Source organism: Eurosta solidaginis, chromosome X (genome assembly GCF_040869045.1).
Source record: "Eurosta solidaginis isolate ZX-2024a chromosome X, ASM4086904v1, whole genome shotgun sequence".
NCBI lineage: Eukaryota > Metazoa > Arthropoda > Insecta > Diptera > Tephritidae > Eurosta > Eurosta solidaginis.
The window spans coordinates 89069627-89095752 of NC_090324.1; positions in this window are offsets into that span (position 1 = coordinate 89069627).

The following is a 26126-nucleotide window of genomic DNA, read 5'->3' on the forward strand; positions in this document are numbered from 1 at the left end:
TGGGGATCCTCTAGGGGTCGTTTCGTGACTTTTTCTGTTTTATTTCGGGATCATTTGGGGACCCTTCCGACATAATTTCTTGATGGTTTGCCGGATCCATCAGGGTCATTTCGGGACCATTTTGGGATCATTTGGGGACCCTTCCGAGATCATTTCTGGATCCGTCCGGGATGCCGTAGGAGCCATTTCGGGATTTTTTGTTACTTTTCCGGGATAGTTTTTGGACCCTTCCGGGATCATTTCTGGATCTGTGCGGGATCCCATCTGGGTCATTTCCGGACTATTTCGGGATCATTTTGGGATCCTTCCGGAATCATTTCTGTATTGTTTTCGCGATCCGTCGTTGATTCCCTCGGAGCCATTTCGGAACCTTTTCTGGAGTATGTCGGGGTCATTTGGGGACTTTTTCGGGATCATTTGGGGCTCTTCCGGCATCATTTCTGGATGGTTTTCGGGATCCGTCCGGGATATCGTCGGGGTCATTTGGGGACTTTTTCGGGATCAGTTGGGGGCTCTTCCGGCATCATTTCTGGATAGTTTTCGGGATCCGTCCGGCATTCCGTCGGGGTCATTTCGGGACTTTTTCTCGACTAATACGGGATCATTTGCGGGCCCTTTCGGTATCATCTCTGGATAGTTGTCGGGATCCGTTCGGGATCCCGTCAGGGTCTTTTCGGAACTATTGGGAGATCATTTGAGGACCTTTCCGGCATCATTTCTGGTTAGTTTTTGGGATCCTTTCCGGATCCCATCAGGGTCATTTCGGGACTTTTTCGGCATCATTTAAGATTGGTTTTCAGGATTCGTCCGGGATCCGTCAGGGTAATTTCTGGACTTTTCCCAGACTATTTCGTGATAATTTTGGGACCCTCCCAAGATCATTTGTGGATGGATTTCAGGATTCGTCCGGGAACCCGTCAGGGTAATTTCTGAACTTTTCCGAGACTATTTCGGGATAATTTTGGGACCTTCCCAAGATCATTTCTGGATGGATTTCGGGATCAGTCCGGGATGCCGTCAGGGTCATTTTGGTATAAGGTGATCATTTGAGGACCTTTCCGGCATCACTTCTGGATGGTTTTCGGTATCCGATCAGGATTCCCTCGGAATCATTGCGGGACTTTTTGGGGATCATTTGGGGCCCCTCCCAAGATAATTTCTGGATGGATTTCGGGATCTGTCCGGGATCCCGTCAGGGTCATTTAGGGATGCGTTCGAGATCCCGTCAGGGTCATTTCGGGACTTCTTCGGGACTATATCGGGATAATTTCTGGATGGTTTATGGGATCCGTCCATGACCCCTTAAGGGTCATTTCGGGACTATTAGGTGATCATTTGAGGACCTTTCCGGCATCACTTCTGGATGATTTTCGGTATCCGTTCGGGATCCCGTCGGAATCAATGCGGGACTTTTACGGAATCATTTGGGATCCCTTCCGGAATCATTTCTGGATGATTTTCGGGATTTGTCCGGGATCACGTCGGGGTTATTTCGGGACCTTTTCGGGGCTAATACGGGATCATTTGGGGATCCTCTATGGGTCGTTTCGTGACTTTTTCTGTATTATTTCGGGATCATTTTGGGACCCTTTCGGCATAATTTCTTGATGGTTTGCTGGATCCATCAGGGTCATTTCGGGACCATTTTGGGATCATTTGGGGACCCTTCCGAGATCATTTCTGGATCCGTCCGGGATGCCGTAGGAGCCATTTCGGGATTTTTTGTTACTTTTCCGGGATAGTTTTTGCACCCTTCCGGGATCATTTCTGGATCTGTGCGGGATCCCATCTGGGTCAATTCCGGACTATTTCGGGATCATTTTGGAATCTTTCCGGAATCATTTCTGTATGGTTTTCGCGATACATCGTGGATCCCCTCGGAGCCATTTCGGAACTTTTTCTGGAGTTAGTCGGGATAATTTAGGGACCCTTCCTGGATATTTTCTGGATGGTTTTTGAGATCCGCCCGGGAGCCCGTCAGGGTCATTTCGGAACCTTTTCGGGATCATTTTTTAACACCTTCAGGGATCATTTCTGTGTGGTTCTCTAGATACGTCTAGAATCGTGTCGCTCTCATTTCGGGTTTTTTTGGGACTATTCGGGGAACTTTTGGAGACCCTTTCGGGGCATTTCTGGATGGTTTTCGGGATCCGTCCGCGATAGCGTTGGGGTCATTTCGTAGCTTTTTCTGGATAATTTCGGGATCATTTGGGATCCTATCAGGTTATCAGCTCATTTAGTTCTTTTTTTTACTCAATTACAAAAATAAAATGCATTAGACAGAAAACAAAATTTTAAACAGATAATAAGCAGGCTAACGCGAATAGCCCATATATTTAAAATTTTCCTTGCGGACAGGGCCGCGGGTAAAGGCTAGTCTAATATATATTATAAATGGGAAAGTTTGGATGTTAAGATGTTTGGATGTTTGGATGTTTGGATGTTTGTCCAGACGTTTGACTTTGTGACTCAATAACGCAAGAACGGCTGGACCGATTTGGATGAAATTTTGCACACATATAGCCAATAGTCTAGAAGGATCTACTAGCTATATATTTTTCAAAAGGGGCGTGGTCCCCGCCTCCTAGGAACAGTTATAATTTAATTATTATATTTTTTCGTCTTTGCGACTGAATCACGCCAGAATGGCTACACGGATTTTGATGAAATTTGGGACACAGACAGTAGTCTACTAGCGAAATTTTTTTCGAACATGGAAAGAGGGGTGGGGGTCCCACGACCCCTTCGAGAAATTATTTTTCATAATTTTTACACATTATAACTTTACGTATACTGGCCTTCACCAATATCACAGACTCAAGGGGTCAAATAAGTCGAGGGCTTACAAAGTAAGCAGTGACACCCTCCGCCCGCCCCCCTTTATCTCCCCCTCTGGTGTAAAATCCATAAATTGTTATAACTCAATCTAAATTTTCTCCTAAATCAACAGTTTTTGGTATCTGGTACATACAGAACGAGATCTAGACAATTTTGAAGGAACGATCAGTGGTCCTCTCCTCTACTCCCGCCATCCGCCCTCCATCAATTGTTTTTATTAGCACGCTTTTATTAGCTTTACCTGTATGTTTCTATCTAACTTTTTATTCGCTCCAATGCGCCTGCTGCCTTATTAACATGGTTTTATAATTAGCTTAACCTTATTTGTAATCCCGTAAGGGTCATATCGAGACCCTTCCGGGATCATTTCTGGATGGTTTTCGGGATCGGTCCGGGATTACGCCGGGGTAATTTCGGGACTTTTTCGGGACTATTTCGGGATCATTTTGGGACCCTTCCGGGATCATTTCTGTATAGTTTACGGGATCCGTCCGGGATCCCGTCGGGGTTATTTTGGAACATTTTCGGGACCATTCCGGAATCATTTCGGGACTATTTCGCGATCATTTGGGGACCCTTCCGGCATCATTTCTGGATGGTTTTCGGGATCCGTGCGGGATCTCGTCGGGGTCATATGGGGACTTTTTCGGGATCATTTGACGGCTCTTCCGGCATCATTTCTGGATGGTTTTCGGGATCCGTCCGGGATCCCGTCGGGGTCATTTCGGGACTTTTTCGCGACTAATACGGGATCATTTGGGAATCCTTTCGGCATCATTTCTGGATGGTTTTCGGGATCCGTCCGGGATCCCGTCGGGGTCATTTCGGGACTTTTTCGCGACTAATACGGGATCATTTGGTAACCCTTTCGGCATCATTTCTGGATGGTTTTCGGGATCCGTCCGGGATCCCATTAGGGTAATTTCGGGACTATTAGGGGATCATTTGGGAACCTTTCCGGCATCATTTCTGGATAATTTTCGGGATCCGTCCGGGATGCCGACGAGGTCATTTCGGGACTATTTCGGAATCATTTGGGATACCTACCGGCATCATTTCTGGATGGTTTTTGGGATTCGTCCGGGATCCCGTCGTGGTCCTTTCGGGACTTTTTTTCGACTAATACGGGATCATCTGCGGACCCTTTCGGCATCATTTCTGGATAGTTGTTGGGATCCCGTCACGGTCATTTCAGGACTATTAGGGGATCATTTGAGGACCTTTCCGGCATCATTTCTGTATTGTTTTCGGAATCCTTTCGGGATCCCGTCAGGGTCATTTTGGGACTTTTTCGGGGCTAATACGGGATCATTTGGGGATCCTCTAGGGGTCGTTTCGTGACTTTTTCTGTTTTATTTCGGGATCATTTGGGGACCCTTCCGGCATAATTTCTTGATGGTTTGCCGGATCCATCAGGGTCATTTCGGGACCATTTTGGGATCATTTGGGGACCCTTCCGAGATCATTTCTGGATCCGTCCGGGATGCCGTAGGAGCCATTTCGGGATTTTTTGTTACTTTTCCGGGATAGTTTTTGGACCCTTCCGGGATCATTTCTGGATCTGTGCGGGATCCCATCTGGGTCATTTCCGGACTATTTCGGGATCATTTTGGGATCCTTCCGGAATCATTTCTGTATTGTTTTCGCGATCCGTCGTTGATTCCCTCGGAGCCATTTCGGAACCTTTTCTGGAGTATGTCGGGGTCATTTGGGGACTTTTTCGGGATCATTTGGGGCTCTTCCGGCATCATTTCTGGATGGTTTTCGGGATCCGTCCGGGATATCGTCGGGGTCATTTGGGGACTTTTTCGGGATCATTTGGGGGCTCTTCCGGCATCATTTCTGGATAGTTTTCGGGATCCGTCCGGCATTCCGTCGGGGTCATTTCGGGACTTTCTCTCGACTAATACGGGATCATTTGCGGGCCCTTTCGGTATCATCTCTGGATAGTTGTCGGGATCCGTTCGGGATCCCGTCAGGGTCTTTTCGGAACTATTGGGAGATCATTTGAGGACCTTTCCGGCATCATTTCTGGTTAGTTTTTGGGATCCTTTCCGGATCCCATCAGGGTCATTTCGGGACTTTTTCGGCATCATTTAAGATTGGTTTTCAGGATTCGTCCGGGATCCGTCAGGGTAATTTCTGGACTTTTCCCAGACTATTTCGTGATAATTTTGGGACCCTCCCAAGATCATTTGTGGATGGATTTCGGGATTCGTCCGGGAACCCGTCAGGGTAATTTCTGAACTTTTCCGAGACTATTTCGGGATAATTTTGGGACCTTCCCAAGATCATTTCTGGATGGATTTTGGGATCAGTCCGGGATGCCGTCAGGGTCATTTTGGTATTAGGTGATCATTTGAGGACCTTTCCGGCATCACTTCTGGATGGTTTTCGGTATCCGATCAGGATCCCCTCGGAATCATTGCGGGACTTTTTGGGGATCATTTGGGGCCCCTCCCAAGATAATTTCTGGATGGATTTCGGGATCTGTCCGGGATCCCGTCAGGGTCATTTAGGGATGCGTTCGAGATCCCGTCAGGGTCATTTCGGGACTTCTTCGGGACTATATCGGGATAATTTCTGGATGGTTTATGGGATCCGTCCATGACCCCTTAAGGGTCATTTCGGGACTATTAGGTGATCATTTGAGGACCTTTCCGGCATCACTTCTGGATGATTTTCGGTATCCGTTCGGGATCCCGTCGGAATCAATGCGGGACTTTTACGGAATCATTTGGGATCCCTTCCGGAATCATTTCTGAATGATTTTCGGGATTTGTCCGGGATCACGTCGGGGTTATTTCGGGACCTTTTCGGGGCTAATACGGGATCATTTGGGGATCCTCTATGGGTCGTTTCGTGACTTTTTCTGTATTATTTCGGGATCATTTTGGGACCCTTTCGGCATAATTTCTTGATGGTTTGCCGGATCCATCAGGGTCATTTCGGGACCATTTTGGGATCATTTGGGGACCCTTCCGAGATCATTTCTGGATCCGTCCGGGATGCCGTAGGAGCCATTTCGGGATTTTTTGTTACTTTTCCGGGATAGTTTTTGCACCCTTCCGGGATCATTTCTGGATCTGTGCGGGATCCCATCTGGGTCAATTCCGGACTATTTCGGGATCATTTTGGAATCCTTCCGGAATCATTTCTGTATGGTTTTCGCGATCCATCTTGGATCCCCTCGGAGCCATTTCGGAACTTTTTCTGGAGTTAGTCGGGATAATTTAGGGACCCTTCCTGGATATTTTCTGGATGGTTTTTGAGATCCGCCCGGGAGCCCGTCAGGGTCATTTCGGAACCTTTTCGGGATCATTTTGGAACACCTTCAGGGATCAGTTCTGTGTGGTTCTCTAGATACGTCTAGAATCGTGTCGCTCTCATTTCGGGTTTTTTTGGGACTATTCGGGGAACTTTTGGAGACCCTTTCGGGGCATTTCTGGATGGTTTTCGGGATCCGTCCGCGATAGCGTTGGGGTCATTTCGTAGCTTTTTCTGGATAATTTCGGGATCATTTGGGATCCTATCAGGTTATCAGCTCATTTAGTTCTTTTTTTTACTTAATTACAAAAATAAAATGCATTAGACAGAAAACAAAATTTTAAACAGGGCCGCGGGTAAAGGCTAGTCTAATATCTAATATATATTATAAATGGGAAAGTTTGGATGTTAAGATGTTTGGATGTTTGGATGTTTGGATGTTTGGATGTTTGTCCAGACGTTTGACTTTGTGACTCAATAACGCAAGAACGGCTGGACCGATTTGGATGAAATTTTGCACACATATAGCCAATAGTCTAGAAGGATCTACTAGCTATATATTTTTCAAAAGGGGCGTGGTCCCCGCCCCCTAGGAACAGTTATAATTTAATTATTATATTTTTTCGTCTTTGCGACTGAATCACGCCAGAATGGCTACACGGATTTTGATGAAATTTGGGACACAGACAGTAGTCTACTAGCGAAATTTTTTTCGAACATGGAAAGAGGGGTGGGGGTCCCACGACCCCTTCGAGAAATTATTTTTCATAATTTTTACACATTATAACTTTACGTATACTGGCCTTCACCAATATCACAGACTCAAGGGGTCAAATAAGTCGAGGGCTTACAAAGTAAGCAGTGACACCCTCCGCCCGCCCCCCTTTATCTCCCCCTCTGGTGTAAAATCCATAAATTGTTATAACTCAATCTAAATTTTCTCCTAAATCAACAGTTTTTGGTATCTGGTACATACAGAACGAGATCTAGACAATTTTGAAGGAACGATCAGTGGTCCTCTCCTCTACTCCCGCCATCCGCCCTCCATCAATTGTTTTTATTAGCACGCTTTTATTAGCTTTACCTGTATGTTTCTATCTAACTTTTTATTCGCTCCAATGCGCCTGCTGCCTTATTAACATGGTTTTATAATTAGCTTCACCTTATTTGTAATCCCGTAAGGGTCATATCGAGACCCTTCCGGGATCATTTCTGGATGGTTTTCGGGATCGGTCCGGGATTACGCCGGGGTAATTTCGGGACTTTTTCGGGACTATTTCGGGATCATTTTGGGACCCTTCCGTGATCATTTCTGTATAGTTTACGGGATCCGTCCGGGATCCCGTCGGGGTTATTTTGGAACATTTTCGGGACCATTCCGGAATCATTTCGGGACTATTTCGCGATCATTTGGGGACCCTTCCGGCATCATTTCTGGATGGTTTTCGGGATCCGTGCGGGATCTCGTCGGGGTCATATGGGGACTTTTTCGGGATCATTTGACGGCTCTTCCGGCATCATTTCTGGATGGTTTTCGGGATCCGTCCGGGATATCGTCGGGGTCATTTGGGGACTTTTTCGGGATCATTTGGGGGCTCTTCCGGCATCATTTCTGGATGGTTTTCGGGATCCGTCCGGGATCTCGTAGGGGCCATTTGGGGACTTTTTCGGGATCATTTTGGGGCTCATCCGGCATCATTTCTGAATGGTTTTCGGGATCCGTCCGGGATCCCGTCGGGGTCATTTCGGGACTTTTTCGCGACTAATACGGGATCATTTGGGAATCCTTTCGGCATCATTTCTGGATGGTTTTCGGGATCCGTCCGGGATCCCGTCGGGGTCATTTCGGGACTTTTTCGCGACTAATACGGGATCATTTGGTAACCCTTTCGGCATCATTTCTGGATGGTTTTCGGGATCCGTCCGGGATCCCATTAGGGTAATTTCGGGACTATTAGGGGATCATTTGGGAACCTTTCCGGCATCATTTCTGGATAATTTTCGGGATCCGTCCGGGATGCCGACGAGGTCATTTCGGGACTATTTCGGAATCATTTGGGATACCTACCGGCATCATTTCTGGATGGTTTTTGGGATTCGTCCGGGATCCCGTCGTGGTCCTTTCGGGACTTTTTTTCGACTAATACGGGATCATCTGCGGACCCTTTCGGCATCATTTCTGGATAGTTGTTGGGATCCCGTCACGGTCATTTCAGGACTATTAGGGGATCATTTGAGGACCTTTCCGGCATCATTTCTGTATTGTTTTCGGAATCCTTTCGGGATCCCGTCAGGGTCATTTTGGGACTTTTTCGGGGCTAATACGGGATCATTTGGGGATCCTCTAGGGGTCGTTTCGTGACTTTTTCTGTTTTATTTCGGGATCATTTGGGGACCCTTCCGGCATAATTTCTTGATGGTTTGCCGGATCCATCAGGGTCATTTCGGGACCATTTTGGGATCATTTGGGGACCCTTCCGGCATAATTTCTTGATGGTTTGCCGGATCCATCAGGGTCATTTCGGGACCATTTTGGGATCATTTGGGGACCCTTCCGAGATCATTTCTGGATCCGTCCGGGATGCCGTAGGAGCCATTTCGGGATTTTTTGTTACTTTTCCGGGATAGTTTTTGGACCCTTCCGGGATCATTTCTGGATCTGTGCGGGATCCCATCTGGGTCATTTCCGGACTATTTCGGGATCATTTTGGGATCCTTCCGGAATCATTTCTGTATTGTTTTCGCGATCCGTCGTTGATTCCCTCGGAGCCATTTCGGAACCTTTTCTGGAGTATGTCGGGGTCATTTGGGGACTTTTTCGGGATCATTTGGGGCTCTTCCGGCATCATTTCTGGATGGTTTTCGGGATCCGTCCGGGATATCGTCGGGGTCATTTGGGGACTTTTTCGGGATCATTTGGGGGCTCTTCCGGCATCATTTCTGGAGAGTTTTCGGGATCCGTCCGGCATTCCGTCAGGGTCATTTCGGGACTTTTTCTCGACTAATACGGGATCATTTGCGGGCCCTTTCGGTATCATCTCTGGATAGTTGTCGGGATCCGTTCGGGATCCCGTCAGGGTCTTATCGGAACTATTGGGAGATCATTTGAGGACCTTTCCGGCATCATTTCTGGTTAGTTTTTGGGATCCTTTCCGGATCCCATCAGGGTCATTTCGGGACTTTTTCGGCATCATTTAAGATTGGTTTTCAGGATTCGTCCGGGATCCGTCAGGGTAATTTCTGGACTTTTCCCAGACTATTTCGTGATAATTTTGGGACCCTCCCAAGATCATTTGTGGATGGATTTCGGGATTCGTCCGGGAACCCGTCAGGGTAATTTCTGAACTTTTCCGATACTATTTCGGGATAATTTTGGGACCTTCCCAAGATCATTTCTGGATGGATTTTGGGATCAGTCCGGGATGCCGTCAGGGTCATTTTGGTATTAGGTGATCACTTGAGGACCTTTCCGGCATCACTTCTGGATGGTTTTCGGTATCCGATCAGGATCCCCTCGGAATCATTGCGGGACTTTTTGGGGATCATTTGGGGCCCCTCCCAAGATAATTTCTGGATGGATTTCGGGATCTGTCCGGGATCCCGTCAGGGTCATTTAGGGATGCGTTCGAGATCCCGTCAGGGTCATTTCGGGACTTCTTCGGGACTATATCGGGATAATTTCTGGATGGTTTATGGGATCCGTCCATGACCCCTTAAGGGTCATTTCGGGACTATTAGGTGATCATTTGAGGACCTTTCCGGCATCACTTCTGGATGATTTTCGGTATCCGTTCGGGATCCCGTCGGAATCAATGCGGGACTTTTACGGAATCATTTGGGATCCCTTCCGGAATCATTTCTGGATGATTTTCGGGATTTGTCCGGGATCACGTCGGGGTTATTTCGGGACCTTTTCGGGGCTAATACGGGATCATTTGGGGATCCTCTATGGGTCGTTTCGTGACTTTTTCTGTATTATTTCGGGATCATTTTGGGACCCTTTCGGCATAATTTCTTGATGGTTTGCCGGATCCATCAGAGTCATTTCGGGACCATTTTGAGATCATTTGGGGACCCTTCCAAGATCATTTCTGGATCCGTCCGGGATGCCGTAGGAGCCATTTCGGGATTTTTTGTTACTTTTCCGGGATAGTTTTTGCACCCTTCCGGGATCATTTCTGGATCTGTGCGGGATCCCATCTGGGTCAATTCCGGACTATTTCGGGATCATTTTGGAATCCTTCCGGAATCATTTCTGTATGGTTTTCGCGATCCATCGTGGATCCCCTCGGAGCCATTTCGGAACTTTTTCTGGAGTTAGTCGGGATAATTTAGGGACCCTTCCTGGCTATTTTGTGGATGGTTTTTGAGATCCGCCCGGGAGCCCGTCAGGGTCATTTCGGAACCTTTTCGGGATCATTTTGGAACACCTTCAGGGATCAGTTCTGTGTGGTTCTCTAGATACGTCTAGAATCGTGTCGCTCTCATTTCGGGTTTTTTTGGGACTATTCGGGGAACTTTTGGAGACCCTTTCGGGGCATTTCTGGATGGTTTTCGGGATCCGTCCGCGATAGCGTTGGGGTCATTTCGTAGCTTTTTCTGGATAATTTCGGGATCATTTGGGATCCTATCAGGTTATCAGCTCATTTAGTTCTTTTTTTTACTCAATTACAAAAATAAAATGCATTAGACAGAAAACAAAATTTTAAACAGATAATAAGCAGGCTAACGCGAATAGCCCATATATTTAAAATTTTCCTTGCGGACAGGGCCGCGGGTAAAGGCTAGTCTAATATATATTATAAATGGGAAAGTTTGGATGTTAAGATGTTTGGATGTTTGGATGTTTGGATGTTTGGATGTTTGTCAAGACGTTTGACTTTGTGACTCAATAACGCAAGAACGGCTGGACCGATTTGGATGAAATTTTGCACACATATAGCCAATAGTCTAGAAGGATCTACTAGCTATATATTTTTCAAAAGGGGCGTGGTCCCCGCACCCTAGGAACAGTTATAATTTAATTATTATATTTTTTCGTCTTTGCGACTGAATCACGCCAGAATGGCTACACGGATTTTGATGAAATTTGGGACACAGACAGTAGTCTACTAGCGAAATTTTTTTCGAACATGGAAAGAGGGGTGGGGGTCCCACGACCCCTTCGAGAAATTATTTTTCATAATTTTTACACATTATAACTTTAAGTATACTGGCCTTCACCAATATCACAGACTCAAGGGGTCAAATAAGTCGAGGGCTTACAAAGTAAGCAGTGACACCCTCCGCCCGCCCCCTTTATCTCCCCCTCTGGTGTAAAATCCATAAATTGTTATAACTCAATCTAAATTTTCTCCTAAATCAACAGTTTTTGGTATCTGGTACATACAGAACGAGATCTAGACAATTTTGAAGGAACGATCAGTGGTCCTCTCCTCTACTCCCGCCATCCGCCTTCCATCAATTGTTTTTATTAGCACGCTTTTATTAGCTTTACCTGTATGTTTCTATCTAACTTTTTATTCGCTCCAATGCGCCTGCTGCCTTATTAACATGGTTTTATAATTAGCTTCACCTTATTTGTAATCCCGTAAGGGTCATATCGAGACCCTTCCGGGATCATTTCTGAATGGTTTTCGGGATCGGTCCGGGATTACGCCGGGGTAATTTCGGGACTTTTTCGGGACTATTTCGGGATCATTTTGGGACCCTTCCGGGATCATTTCTGTATAGTTTACGGGATCCGTCCGGGATCCCGTCGGGGTTATTTTGGAACATTTTCGGGACCATTCCGGAATCATTTCGGGACTATTTCGCGATCATTTGGGGACCCTTCCGGCATCATTTCTGGATGGTTTTCGGGATCCGTGCGGGATCTCGTCGGGGTCATATGGGGACTTTTTCGGGATCATTTGACGGCTCTTCCGGCATCATTTCTGGATGGTTTTCGGGATCCGTCCGGGATATCGTCGGGGTCATTTGGGGACTTTTTCGGGATCATTTGGGGGCTCTTCCGGCATCATTTCTGGATGGTTTTCGGGATCCGTCCGGGATCTCGTCGGGGTCATTTGGGGACTTTTTCGGGATCATTTTGGGGCTCATCCGGCATCATTTCTGGATGGTTTTCGGGATCCGTCCGGGATCCCGTCGGGGTCATTTCGGGACTTTTTCGCGACTAATACGGGATCATTTGGGAATCCTTTCGGCATCATTTCTGGATGGTTTTCGGGATCCGTCCGGGATCCCGTCGGGGTCATTTCGGGACTTTTTCGCGACTAATACGGGATCATTTGGTAACCCTTTCGGCATCATTTCTGGATGGTTTTCGGGATCCGTCCGGGATCCCATTAGGGTAATTTCGGGACTATTAGGGGATCATTTGGGAACCTTTCCGGCATCATTTCTGGATAATTTTCGGGATCCGTCCGGGATGCCGACGAGGTCATTTCGGGACTATTTCGGAATCATTTGGGATACCTACCGGCATCATTTCTGGATGGTTTTTGGGATTCGTCCGGGATCCCGTCGTGGTCCTTTCGGGACTTTTTTTCGACTAATACGGGATCATCTGCGGACCCTTTCGGCATCATTTCTGTTTAGTTGTTGGGATCCCGTCACGGTCATTTCAGGACTATTAGGGGATCATTTGAGGACCTTTCCGGCATCATTTCTGTATTGTTTTCGGAATCCTTTCGGGATCCCGTCAGGGTCATTTTGGGACTTTTTCGGGGCTAATACGGGATCATTTGGGGATCCTCTAGGGGTCGTTTCGTGACTTTTTCTGTTTTATTTCGGGATCATTTGGGGACCCTTCCGGCATAATTTCTTGATGGTTTGCCGGATCCATCAGGGTCATTTCGGGACCATTTTGGGATCATTTGGGGACCCTTCCGAGATCATTTCTGGATCCGTCCGGGATGCCGTAGGAGCCATTTCGGGATTTTTTGTTACTTTTCCGGGATAGTTTTTGGACCCTTCCGGGATCATTTCTGGATCTGTGCGGGATCCCATCTGGGTCATTTCCGGACTATTTCGGGATCATTTTGGGATCCTTCCGGAATCATTTCTGTATTGTTTTCGCGATCCGTCGTTGATTCCCTCGGAGCCATTTCGGAACCTTTTCTGGAGTATGTCGGGGTCATTTGGGGACTTTTTCGGGATCATTTGGGGCTCTTCCGGCATCATTTCTGGATGGTTTTCGGGATCCGTCCGGGATATCGTCGGGGTCATTTGGGGACTTTTTCGGGATCATTTGGGGGCTCTTCCGGCATCATTTCTGGATAGTTTTCGGGATCCGTCCGGCATTCCGTCGGGGTCATTTCGGGACTTTTTCTCGACTAATACGGGATCATTTGCGGGCCCTTTCGGTATCATCTCTGGATAGTTGTCGGGATCCGTTCGGGATCCCGTCAGGGTCTTTTCGGAACTATTGGGAGATCATTTGAGGACCTTTCCGGCATCATTTCTGGTTAGTTTTTGGGATCCTTTCCGGATCCCATCAGGGTCATTTCGGGACTTTTTCGGCATCATTTAAGATTGGTTTTCAGGATTCGTCCGGGATCCGTCAGGGTAATTTCTGGACTTTTCCCAGACTACTTCGTGATAATTTTGGGACCCTCCCAAGATCATTTGTGGATGGATTTCAGGATTCGTCCGGGAACCCGTCAGGGTAATTTCTGAACTTTTCCGAGACTATTTCGGGATAATTTTGGGACCTTCCCAAGATCATTTCTGGATGGATTTCGGGATCAGTCCGGGATGCCGTCAGGGTCATTTTGGTATAAGGTGATCATTTGAGGACCTTTCCGGCATCACTTCTGGATGGTTTTCGGTATCCGATCAGGATTCCCTCGGAATCATTGCGGGACTTTTTGGGGATCATTTGGGGCCCCTCCCAAGATAATTTCTGGATGGATTTCGGGATCTGTCCGGGATCCCGTCAGGGTCATTTAGGGATGCGTTCGAGATCCCGTCAGGGTCATTTCGGGACTTCTTCGGGACTATATCGGGATAATTTCTGGATGGTTTATGGGATCCGTCCATGACCCCTTAAGGGTCATTTCGGGACTATTAGGTGATCATTTGAGGACCTTTCCGGCATCACTTCTGGATGATTTTCGGTATCCGTTCGGGATCCCGTCGGAATCAATGCGGGACTTTTACGGAATCATTTGGGATCCCTTCCGGAATCATTTCTGGATGATTTTCGGGATTTGTCCGGGATCACGTCGGGGTTATTTCGGGACCTTTTCGGGGCTAATACGGGATCATTTGGGGATCCTCTATGGGTCGTTTCGTGACTTTTTCTGTATTATTTCGGGATCACTTTGGGACCCTTTCGGCATAATTTCTTGATGGTTTGCCGGATCCATCAGGGTCGTTTCGGGACCATTTTGGGATCATTTGGGGACCCTTCCGAGATCATTTCTGGATCCGTCCGGGATGCCGTAGGAGCCATTTCGGGATTTTTTGTTACTTTTCCGGGATAGTTTTTGCACCCTTCCGGGATCATTTCTGGATCTGTGCGGGATCCCATCTGGGTCAATTCCGGACTATTTCGGGATCATTTTGGAATCCTTCCGGAATCATTTCTGTATGGTTTTCGCGATCCATCGTGGATCCCCTCGGAGCCATTTCGGAACTTTTTCTGGAGTTAGTCGGGATAATTTAGGGACCCTTCCTGGATATTTTCTGGATGGTTTTTGAGATCCGCCCGGGAGCCCGTCAGGGTCATTTCGGAACCTTTTCGGGATCATTTTGGAACACCTTCAGGGATCATTTCTGTGTGGTTCTCTAGATACGTCTAGAATCGTGTCGCTCTCATTTCGGGTTTTTTTGGGACTATTCGGGGAACTTTTGGAGACCCTTTCGGGGCATTTCTGGATGGTTTTCGGGATCCGTCCGCGATAGCGTTGGGGTCATTTCGTAGCTTTTTCTGGATAATTTCTGGATCATTTGGGATCCTATCAGGTTATCAGCTCATTTAGTTCTTTTTTTTACTCAATTACAAAAATAAAATGCATTAGACAGAAAACAAAATTTTAAACAGATAATAAGCAGGCTAACGCGAATAGCCCATATATTTAAAATTTTCCTTGCGGACAGGGCCGCGGGTAAAGGCTAGTCTAATATATATTATAAATGGGAAAGTTTGGATGTTTGTATGTTTGGATGTTTGGATGTTTGTCCAGACGTTTGTCTTTGTGACTCAATAACGCAAGAACGGCTGGACCGATTTGGACGAAATTTTGCACACATATAGCCAATATTCTAGAAGGATCTACTAGCTATATATTTTTCAAAAGGGGCGTGGTCCCCGCCCCTTAGGAACAGTTATAATTTAATTATTATATTTTTTCGTCTTTGCGACTGAATCACGCCAGAATGGCTACACGGATTTTGATGAAATAGTCTACTAGCGAAATTTTTTTCAAACATGTAAAGAGGAGTGGGGTCCCAAGACCCCTTCGAGCAATTACTTTTTAATAATTTTTACACATTATAACATTACGTATACTGGCCTTCACCAATATCGCAAACTCAGGGGGTCAAATAAGTCGAGGGCTTACAAAGTAAGCAGTGAAACACTCCGCCGCCCCCCCCCCCTTTATATCCCCCTCTGGTGTAAAATCTATAAATTGTTATAACTCAATATAAATTTTCTCCTAAATCAATAGTTTTTGGTACCTGGCACATACAGATCGAGATCTAGACAATTTTGGAGGAACGATCAGTAGTCCTCTCCTTCTACACCCGCCATCCGCCCTCCTTCAATTGTTTTTATTAGCACGCTTTTATTAGCTTTACCTGTATGTTTCTATGTAACTTCTCATTCGCTCCAATGCGCCTGCTGCCTTATTAACATGGTTTTATAATTAGCTTCCCCTTATTTGTAATCCTGTAAGGGTCATATCGACGCCCTTCCGGGATCATTTCTGGATGGTTTTCGGGATCGGTCCGGGATCCCGCCGGGGTAATTTCGGGACTTTTTCGGGACTATTTCGGGATCATTTTGGGACTCTTCCGGGATCATTTCTGTATAGTTTTCGGGATCCATCCGGGATTCCGTCACGGTCATTTCGGGACTATTAGGGGATTATTTGAGGACCTTTCCGGCATCATTTCTGGATAGTTTTCGGAATCTTTTCGGGATCCCATCAGGGTCACTTCGGGACTTTTTCGGGATCATTTAAGGATGGCTTTCAGGATTCGTCCGGGAACCCGTCAGGGTAATTTCTGGACTTTTCCGAGACTATTTCGGGATCATTTTGGGACCCTCCCAAGATCATTTCTGGATGGATTTCGGGATCTGTCCGGGATGCCGTCAGGGTCATTTTGGGACTATTAGGTGATCATTTGAGGACCTTTCCGGCATCACTTCTGAATAGTTTCCGGGATCCCGACGGGGTCATTTCGGAACTATTTCGGGATCATTTGGGGTACCTACCGACATCATTTCTGGATGGTTTTCGGGATCCGTACGGGATCCCGTCAGGGTCATTTCAGGACTCTTTTGGGATAATTTGGGTCCCATCCGGCATCATTTCTGCATGGTTTTCGGGACCCATAAGGGATCCCGTCGGGATCATTTCGGGATCATTTGGTGTACCTTTCTTCTGGATGGTTTTCGGGATCCGTCCGGAATCCGGTCGGGGTTATTTCAGGACTTTTTCGGAATCATTTTGGGTACCTTCCTTCATCATTTCTAGATAGTTTTGGGGATCCGTCCGAGATCCCGTCGGGGTAATTTCGGGACTTTTTCGGCATCATTTCTGCATGGTTTTCAGGATTCGTCTGGGATCCCGTCAGGGTAATTTGTGGACTTTTCCGAAACTATTTCGGGATGGATTTCGGGATCTGTCCGGGATCCCCGCGGGGTCAGTTAGGGGGCCGTTTGAGATCCCGTCAGGGACATTTCGGGACTTCTTCGGGACTATTTCGGGATCATTTCTGGATGGTTTTCGGGATCCGTCCGGAATTCCGTCGGGGTTATTTCACGACTTTTTCGGAATCATTTTGGGTACCTTCCTTCATCATTTCTAGATAGTTTTGGGTATCCGTCCGGGATCCCGTCGGGGTCATTTAGGGACTTTTTCGGGGACAATACGGGATCATTTTTGGACCCTTCCGGCATCACTTCTGGATGGATTTCGGGATCTGTACGGGAACCCATCAGGGTAATTTCGGGACTTTTTCGGGACTATTTCGGGATCATTTGGGGACCATTTAGGGGTCATTCCATGACTTTATCTGTATTATTTCGGGATCATTTGAGGACCCTGCCGGCATCAATTCTTGATCGTTTGCCGGATCCATCAGGGTCATTTCGGGACCATGTTGGGATCATTTCTGGATCCGTCCAGGATGCCATAAGATTCATTTTGAGATTTTTTGTTACTCTTTCGGGATAGTTTTGAAACCCTTCCGGGATCACATTTGGATCCGTGCGGGATTCCATCGGGGTCATTTTCGGCATATTTCGGAATCATTTTGGGACCCTTCCGGAGTCATTTCTTTATGGTTTTCGCTATCCGTTGTGGATCCCTCGGGGTCATTTCGGAACTTTTTCGGAGCTTTTTCTGGACTATGTCGGGATAATTTAGGAACCCTTCCTGGATGGTTTTTGAAATCCGTCCGGGGCCCCGTCAGGGTAATTTCGGAACTTTTTCGGGACTATTTCGGGGGGTCAATTTGGTACCCTTCAGGGATAATTTCTGTGTGGTTCTCTGTATAAGTCTAGAATCGTGTCGTTGTCATTTCGGGTTTTTTTGGGACTACTTCGGGAACCTTTGGAGACACTTCCGGGGCGTTTCTGGATGGTTTTCGGGATCCGTCCGCGGAAGCGTCGGGGTCATTTCGTAGCTTTTTCTAAATAATTTCGTTATCATTTTAGGATCCTATCAGGTTATCAGCTCATAAAGTTCTTTTTTTTACTCAATTACAAAAATAAAATGCATTAGTCAGAAAAAAAATTTTAAACATATAACTTTATAAGCAGGCTAACGTGAATAGCCCACATACATATTTCATTTTCTCCTTGCGGACGGGGCCGCTGGTAAAGGCTAGTATAGTATATATCTCATACAACCGATTGTTCAGATAAGAAACTTTGCGCAATTTCTGCCCATTTTAACAGCTAGAAGCTTCAAATTTCACCAAATGCTTACGTATATAGCATATATTGTTGTCTGAAAAAATCATTGAGATCGGTGGTATATATAGTATATATCTCATACAACCGATTGATCAGATAAGAAACTTTGCGCAATTTCTGCCCCAATTTAACAGCTAGAAGCTTCAAATTTCACCAAATGCTTACGTATATAGCATATATTGTTGTCTGAGAAAATCATAGAGGTCGGTGGTATATATATTATATACCCCATATAAACTGTCATTTTTGCCCCTTTTTTACGGCTAGAAGCTTCAAAATTCATCAAATTTCATCAAATAGTTACGTTTACGTCATATATTGTTGAAATACGTGATTCGTAGTCATAGTTTTTACACGCAGACCACAAAAAACCTGAAACTTTGCATCCTCACACAAAGTACTTACCTATTTTTATACCGTTTATGAAAATGAAATGGTATATTAATTTCGTCACGAAACCCAAAACTGTAAGTCCTTAAAGGAAAATAGATAGACCCACCATTAAGTATACCGAAATAATCAGGATGAAGAGCTGAGTTGATTTAGCCATGTCCGTCTGTCCGTCTGTCTGTTTGTATGCAAACTAGTCCCTCAGTTTTTGAGATATCTTGATAAAATTTGGTGAGCGGGTGTATTTGGGTGTCCGATTAGACATTTGTCGGAACCGGTCGGATCGGACCACTGTAACAGATATCCTCCATTCAACCGATTTTTCAGAAAAAGGGGATTTTTGTCATATCTTCCTCAAAATAACAGATTAAAGCTTCAAACTTCACCATATACTTTCGTATATTGCACATATTGTTGTCTGAAAAAAATTGATGAGATCGGTCGTATATATAGTATATATCCCCCACAACCGATTGTTCAGATAAGAAACTTTTCGTAATTACTGCCTTATTTTAACAGCTATAGGCTTCAAATTTCAACAAATGCTTATGTATATAGCATATATTGTTGTCCGAAAAAATCATAAAGGTCAGTGGTATATATAGTATATATATGGTGCTATATATAGTATATATATGGTGGTATATATAGTATATATATATAGTATATATATATTTTTGCAATTTCAGCCCCATTTTAACAGCTAGAAGCTTCAAATTTCACCGAGTGCTTACGTATAGAGCATATATTGTTGTCTGAAAAAATTATAGAGATCGGTTGTATATATAGTATATATCTCATACAACCGATTGTTCAGATAAGAAACTTTTCGCAATTTGTACCCCATTTTAACAGCTATAAGCTTCAAATTTCACCGATTGCTTACGTATATAGTATATATTGTTGTGTAAAAAATCATAGAGATCGGTGATATATATAATATTTATATGATGGTATGTATATATAGTACATATATATAGGATATATTTATTTATTTATTAATTTGTTTACTCCCTTAGCACATTAAGACGCTGAGTCTTTTTTTGTACGTTTTACATACAAATTACAGAGTTTACTGATATTAGAATATAAAATAACTTAAATTAGAAGAAACCTCACGGACGAGGTAGAGCGGGATGTAAGAGATATCCCTATGAAAAATGATTTGCAACTGCCGCCTTAAAGCATCTATCTGATTTAATACATTTAATTGACATTGGCAATGAGTTCCATAGTCGCACAGCACTAACAAAGAACAATCTAGACCACGGTAGAGATACAAATCGTGGTACTACAATATTATTAGTACGAGAAGATGTTACAAAGCTGAGTTTTTCATAAAGATAGCCGGGTTTCTGGTACCTAATAATTTTAAATAAAAAAAATTACGTTCCTAGGCTGAAGGTAATTTTACAAGCTCCTTCCAAGAATATTTTTTGTGTAGATGGAGATGTGATCAAACTTTCTCTTACCGTATATGAACCTCGCAGCATTGTTCAGAGCTAGGTTCAATTTCCTATTGGATTCTGAGTCGAGATCTCCATATACTAGTTCGAAATAAATGATTTGGGGGACAACGAGAGCCTTTACTAGTTTAATTTTTGTTTAACTGGAAGATAGGGAAGCGATACGCCTTTTCAGGAAGAAAAAAGCAGAAGCAGAAAGGCGTGAGTGCGAGGAGCTTGAGCTGCTAGCCACCAGGAATAACGCCCGAAAATTCTACCAAAAAATACGGCGACAGACGGAAGGTTTTAAGACCGGGGCAAACTCCTGTAGGAATGAAAACGGCGACCTTGTAACTGATGTCCAGAGAGTGCTTAGATTATGGAGGGAACACTTCTCTGCTCTCCTAAATGGAGGCAGCAATTCACCGCGCAGAGATGAAGAACCCGATCCCGCAATCGATGATGATGGAATATATGTCCCCCGCCCGATTATGACGAAGTTAGAATAGCAATAACCAGATTGAAAAACAACAATGCCGTGGGCGCTGATGGATTGCCTGCGGAGCTATTCAAGTTCGGCGGCGAGGAGTTGGTAAGGCGCATGCAGCAGCTTCTTAGCAAAATATGGGCGGACGAAAGCATGCCCGACGGTTGGAATCTAAGTGTTCTTTGCCCAGTTCACAAGAAGGGGGATACTGCAAAATGCACCAACTATCGTGGAATCAGCCTTCTTAATATCGCATATAAGGTCCTTTCACGTGTATTGTGCGAAAGATTGAAGCCCACCGTGAACCGGCTGATTGGACCTTATCAGTGCGGCTTCAGACCTGGTAAATCTACCATCGACCAGATTTTCACAATGCGCCAAATCTTGGAAAAAACCCGTGAAAAGAGAATCGACACACATCACCTCTTCGTCGACTTTAAAGCCGCCTTCGACAGCACGAAAAGGAGCTGCCTATATGCCGCTATGTCTGAATTTGGTTTCCCCGCAAAACTTATATGGCTGTGCAAAATGACGTTGAGCAACACCATCAGCTCAGTCAGAATTGGGAAGGACCTCTCCGAGCCGTTCGAAACTAAACGAGGTTTCAGACAGGGTGACCCCCTATCGTGCGATTTCTTTAATTTGATGCTGGAGAAAATTATACTAGCTGCAGAACTTAACCGCACTGGAACAATATACTATAAAAGCGTGCAATTACTGGCATATGCTGATGACATTGATATCATCGGCCTAAACACCCGCACTGTTAGTTCTGCTTACTCCAAGCTGGAAAAAGAAGCGGTAAAGATGGGTTTGATGGTGAATGAGGACAAAACGAAGTACCTGCTGTCATCGAGCAAAGAGTCAGCGCATATGCGCCTTGGCAACCACGCTACTGTTGGCAGCCATAATTTCGAAATAGTAAAAGACTTCGTTTATTTGGGAACCAGCATCAACATTAGCAACAACATCAGCACTGAAATCCAGCGAAGAATCAATCTTGCCAATAAATGCTACTTTGGACTAGGTAGGCAATTGAAAAGTAAAGTTTTCTCTCGGCGAACGAAAATCATACTCTACAAGTCACTTATCGTACCCGTCCTGCTATATGGGGCAGAAGCATGGACCATGACAACAGCAGATGAAGCGGCTTTGGGAGTGTTCGAGAGAAAAGTTCTTCGAAAGATTTATGGACCTCTACGCGTTGGCGATGGCGAGTACCGAAGAAGATTTAATGATGAGCTGTACGAGCTATACGCAGACATCAACATAGTCCAGCGAATTAAAACGCAGCGGCTGCGCTGGCTAGGCCATGTTATGCGAATGAAAGATGGTGCTCCGGCCAAGAAAGTGTTTCTATCGGAACCCGCCTATGGAAGCAGAGGTAGAGGGCGGCCCCCACTCCGTTGGAAGGAGCAGGTGGAAAACGATTTAAACTCCCTTGGTGTGACCAATTGGCGCCGGTTGGCGGAGCGAAGGAGCGACTGGCGCGCCTTGTTGGACGGCCATAACCGTTTAGACGGTTAAGCGCCAATTAAGTAAGTAAGTAAGTATGCAAGTAAGCCGTGAGTTCATCCTAAACCCAAGATTAGTCACAGCCGAAAGAAAAGGTATTTTGGTTTCATCCAGTACTATAGATGGCAATTCATTTAAGTCATAGCAGTTGAAGGATATTGGCAGGACTTGTGTTTTTGCCGCATTTAGGCTAAGTCCATTCACCTTTGCCCTATTTTATATAGCTTTTAGGTCACCATTCATTTTCCATACTAAATCTTCGCATAGACCCATAGGACGCGAAAGGAAGATCTGAGTGTCATCCGCATACAAGTGTATAGATGTATTTTGGAAACAGCTGACAATGTCATTTATAAAAATAGTAAATAAAATGGGGCCTAGGATAGAACCCTGAAGCACACCAGAAGATATTACGCTCCGTTGCGAGATGTTGTTGCCACACACAGTCTGCTGTAGCCTATCTGAAAGATAACTCCTAATTAATTTTATAGACGTTGTGTCGATTCCAAAATAATGTTGTAATTTAAGTAATAAAATCTTATGGTTGACAGTGTCGAACGCTTTCGAAACGTCTAAGGATCGTTACCATTTTGTTTTCAAAAGCAGGTCGGATATCATCTGTTACTTTAAGTAATGCAGTGGAGGTTTGTGCCGAGACCTAAAGCCAGATTGGTACTCAGATAAAAGGTTATACTTTTTTAGGTGCAACACTACTTGGCATGAGATTAACTTTTCAAATACTTTCGACAGTGATGACAAGATACTGATAGGTCTGTAATTTCCTGGGGAGTCCTACGCATTTTGGATTTATTATTCTCATTTCAAAAATCAATGTTAAAATCTCCGCATACAATGAAATGAACATAATTAGCACATAGTTCATTAATTTTTGCAAATACTGATGTTAACTCATTAGACTTATGCGGGTTGTAAATACAAGCAACTGTGCACTTATAACTATTATCGCTGAATTCAACGAACATACATTCAACAACATCAGTACAAGTGGACACATGTAAAACTTTACACTTTAGCTTGGGCTTAAAATAAATAGCCATACCGCCACCTCTGCACCCAGTAGACTTGCCATTTCTCAAGAGGGAAAAGTCGCAAAGAGCATACCCTGAATTCGGGATATCTGCTTTAAACCAGGTCTCAGTTACTCAAACCACATCAATTTCCGTTTTATTAAATATATGATTCAAATAGGCGAGTTTGGCCACCGTCAAACTGCGATGCTCGCAAGAAAAATGGCAGATATTTAAACCTCGGTGATAATTGCATACTAATTTAAGTGCCAACCTAAGACTTTCCTTGTTAGTGTGTATGCTACTGTCATTGTCCAAACCGAGAGCAAACAAGAGATGTTTGTAAGTTGGCAGTTTTTAAGGGAAGCTGTAGACTAAGGAAAGAGGTGAGAAGAATAGTAAAAGAAAGCACCGTAAATACATTTTTCCTCTTGAAAATATACATAAATATAGTTTAAAAAATAACACTAGATGTTTGCTCATCATGGCATCTTCCACTTGTTTTTCAATCCTCTTTAGCAAACTTATCGCTGTCGAACTGTTAACTTCCAACATTAGATTTTGTTCTTGTGCTGATTTTTGTTGCGCCGATAGAATATTGCGCGCACTTTTTCTTGGTGGTGTCATGTTTTAATTTTGATTTTTTGTTTGCTTTATAAAAATAATGCGTGATGAACTGTACTTGTGAGCGTTTGCACAAGTTACTTTTATGTATCTCCCACAAATACTTGATTTAAAAGACCGGGAATTACGATTTAAAAGCACGAACTTCCGCAGCTCTACAAAACACGTCTGCTCACAGTGACATTTACAATTTGGAATATATATATTTTTTTGCAATTTCAGCCCCATTTTACCAGCTAGAAGCTTCAAATTTCACCAATTGCTTACGTGTATAGCATATATTTATGTCTGAAAAAATCGTTGAGATCGGTGGTATACATAGTATATATCCCATACAACCGATTGTTCAGATAAGAAACTTTGCGCAATTTCTGCCCCATTTTAACAGCTAGAAGCTTCAAATTTCACCACATGCTTACGTATATAGCATATATTGTTGTCTGAAAAAATCATAGAGATCGGTGGTATATATATTATATACCCCATATAAACTGTCATTTTTGCCCCTCTTTTACCGCTAGAAGCTTCAAAATTCATCAAATTTCATCAAATAGTTACGTATACGTCATATATTTTTGAAATACGTGTTTCGTAGTCATAGTTTTTACATGCAGACCACAAAAAACGTGAAGTTTTGCATCCTCGCACAAAGTACCTACCTATTTTTATACCTTTCATGAAAATGAAATGAAATGAATGAATTTCGTCACGAAACCAAAAATTGTAAGCCCTTAATGGAAAATAGATAGACCCACCATTAAGTATACCGAAATAATCAGGATGAAGAGCTGAGTTGATTTAGCCATGTCCGTCTGTCCGTCTGTCTGTTTGTATGCAAACTAGTCCTTCAATTTTTGAGATAACTTGATAAAATTTGGTGAGCGGGTGTATTTGGGTGTCCGATTAGACATTTATCGGAACCAGCCGGATCGGACCACTATTGCATATATCCTCCATACAACCGATTTTTCTGAAAAAGAGGATTTTTGTCATATCTTCCTCAATTTAACAGATTGAAGCTGCAAACTTCACCATATACTTTCGTATATTGCACATATTGTTGTGTGAAAAAATTGATGAGATCGGTCGTATATATAATATATATCCCCCACAACCGATTGTTCAGATAAAAAACTTTTCGTAATTATTGCCATATTTTAAGAGCTAGAGGCTTCAAATTTCAACGAATGCTTGCGTATATAATATATATTGTTGTCTGAAAAAGTCATAAAGATCGGTGGTATATATAGAATATATATGGTGGAATATATAGTATATATATAAATGTATATATATATATATATATATATTTTTGGAATTTCAGCCCAATTTTAACAGCTAGAAGCTTCAAATTTCACCGAATGCTTACGTATATAGCATATATTCTTGGCTGAAATAATCATAGAGATATATATATAATATATATCTCATACAAGCGATTGTTAATATAAGAAACTTTTCGTAATTTTTACCCCATTTTAACAGCTATAAGCTTCAAATTTCACCAATTGCTTACGTATATAGTATATATTGTTGTGTAAAAAAATCATGGAGATCGGTGATATATATAATATATATATAATGGTATATATAGTATATATATAATATATATATTTTTTTTTGCAATTTCAGCCCCATTTTAACAGCTAGAAGCTTCAAATTTCACCAAATGCTTACGTATATAGCATATATTGTTGTCTGAAAAAATCATAGAGATCGGTGGTATATATATTATATACCCCATATAAACTGTCATTTTTGCCCCTTTTTTACGGCTAGAAGCTTCAAAATTCATCAAATAGTTACGTTTACGTCATATATTTTTGAAATACGTGTTTCGTAGTCATAGTATTTACATGCAGACCACAAAAAACGTGAAGCTTTGCATCCTCACACAAAGTACCTACCTATTTTATAAGCTTTTATTTAGTTTCACTTTTGTTGTCTGTAATGGAATCTTGCAAGTTAAATTTGATACACTTCCCGGTGTCCGATTGAGCTGAAATTTTGCACACATATATAACTCCGATGACAATGCAATATTACTTTGTTAGAATTCGATAAATTAATCGATAACACAGTTATCGGTAAAGATTTGTATTTACTTTGGCATAACAGCCTAAGTCCCATACAAACCCGCCGGTACCTATCCGTGGATTGTGATATTTGGACGTGGTGAATCACGCGTGTCACGCGTGTCACGCCTGGTGAATCTCAACGCTTGCGAAAAGCGGAGACACAACCCTCTGTTGTATTTCTGTGTATAACCAACATAGCTGAATTTTTAAGGCTGTTTAACTCTGTAATCTTTTCTGTAATTTATTTTGCTTTTGGAAAAATTACCTATTTGGCAGAAAAATATTGGCATAACAGCTTAA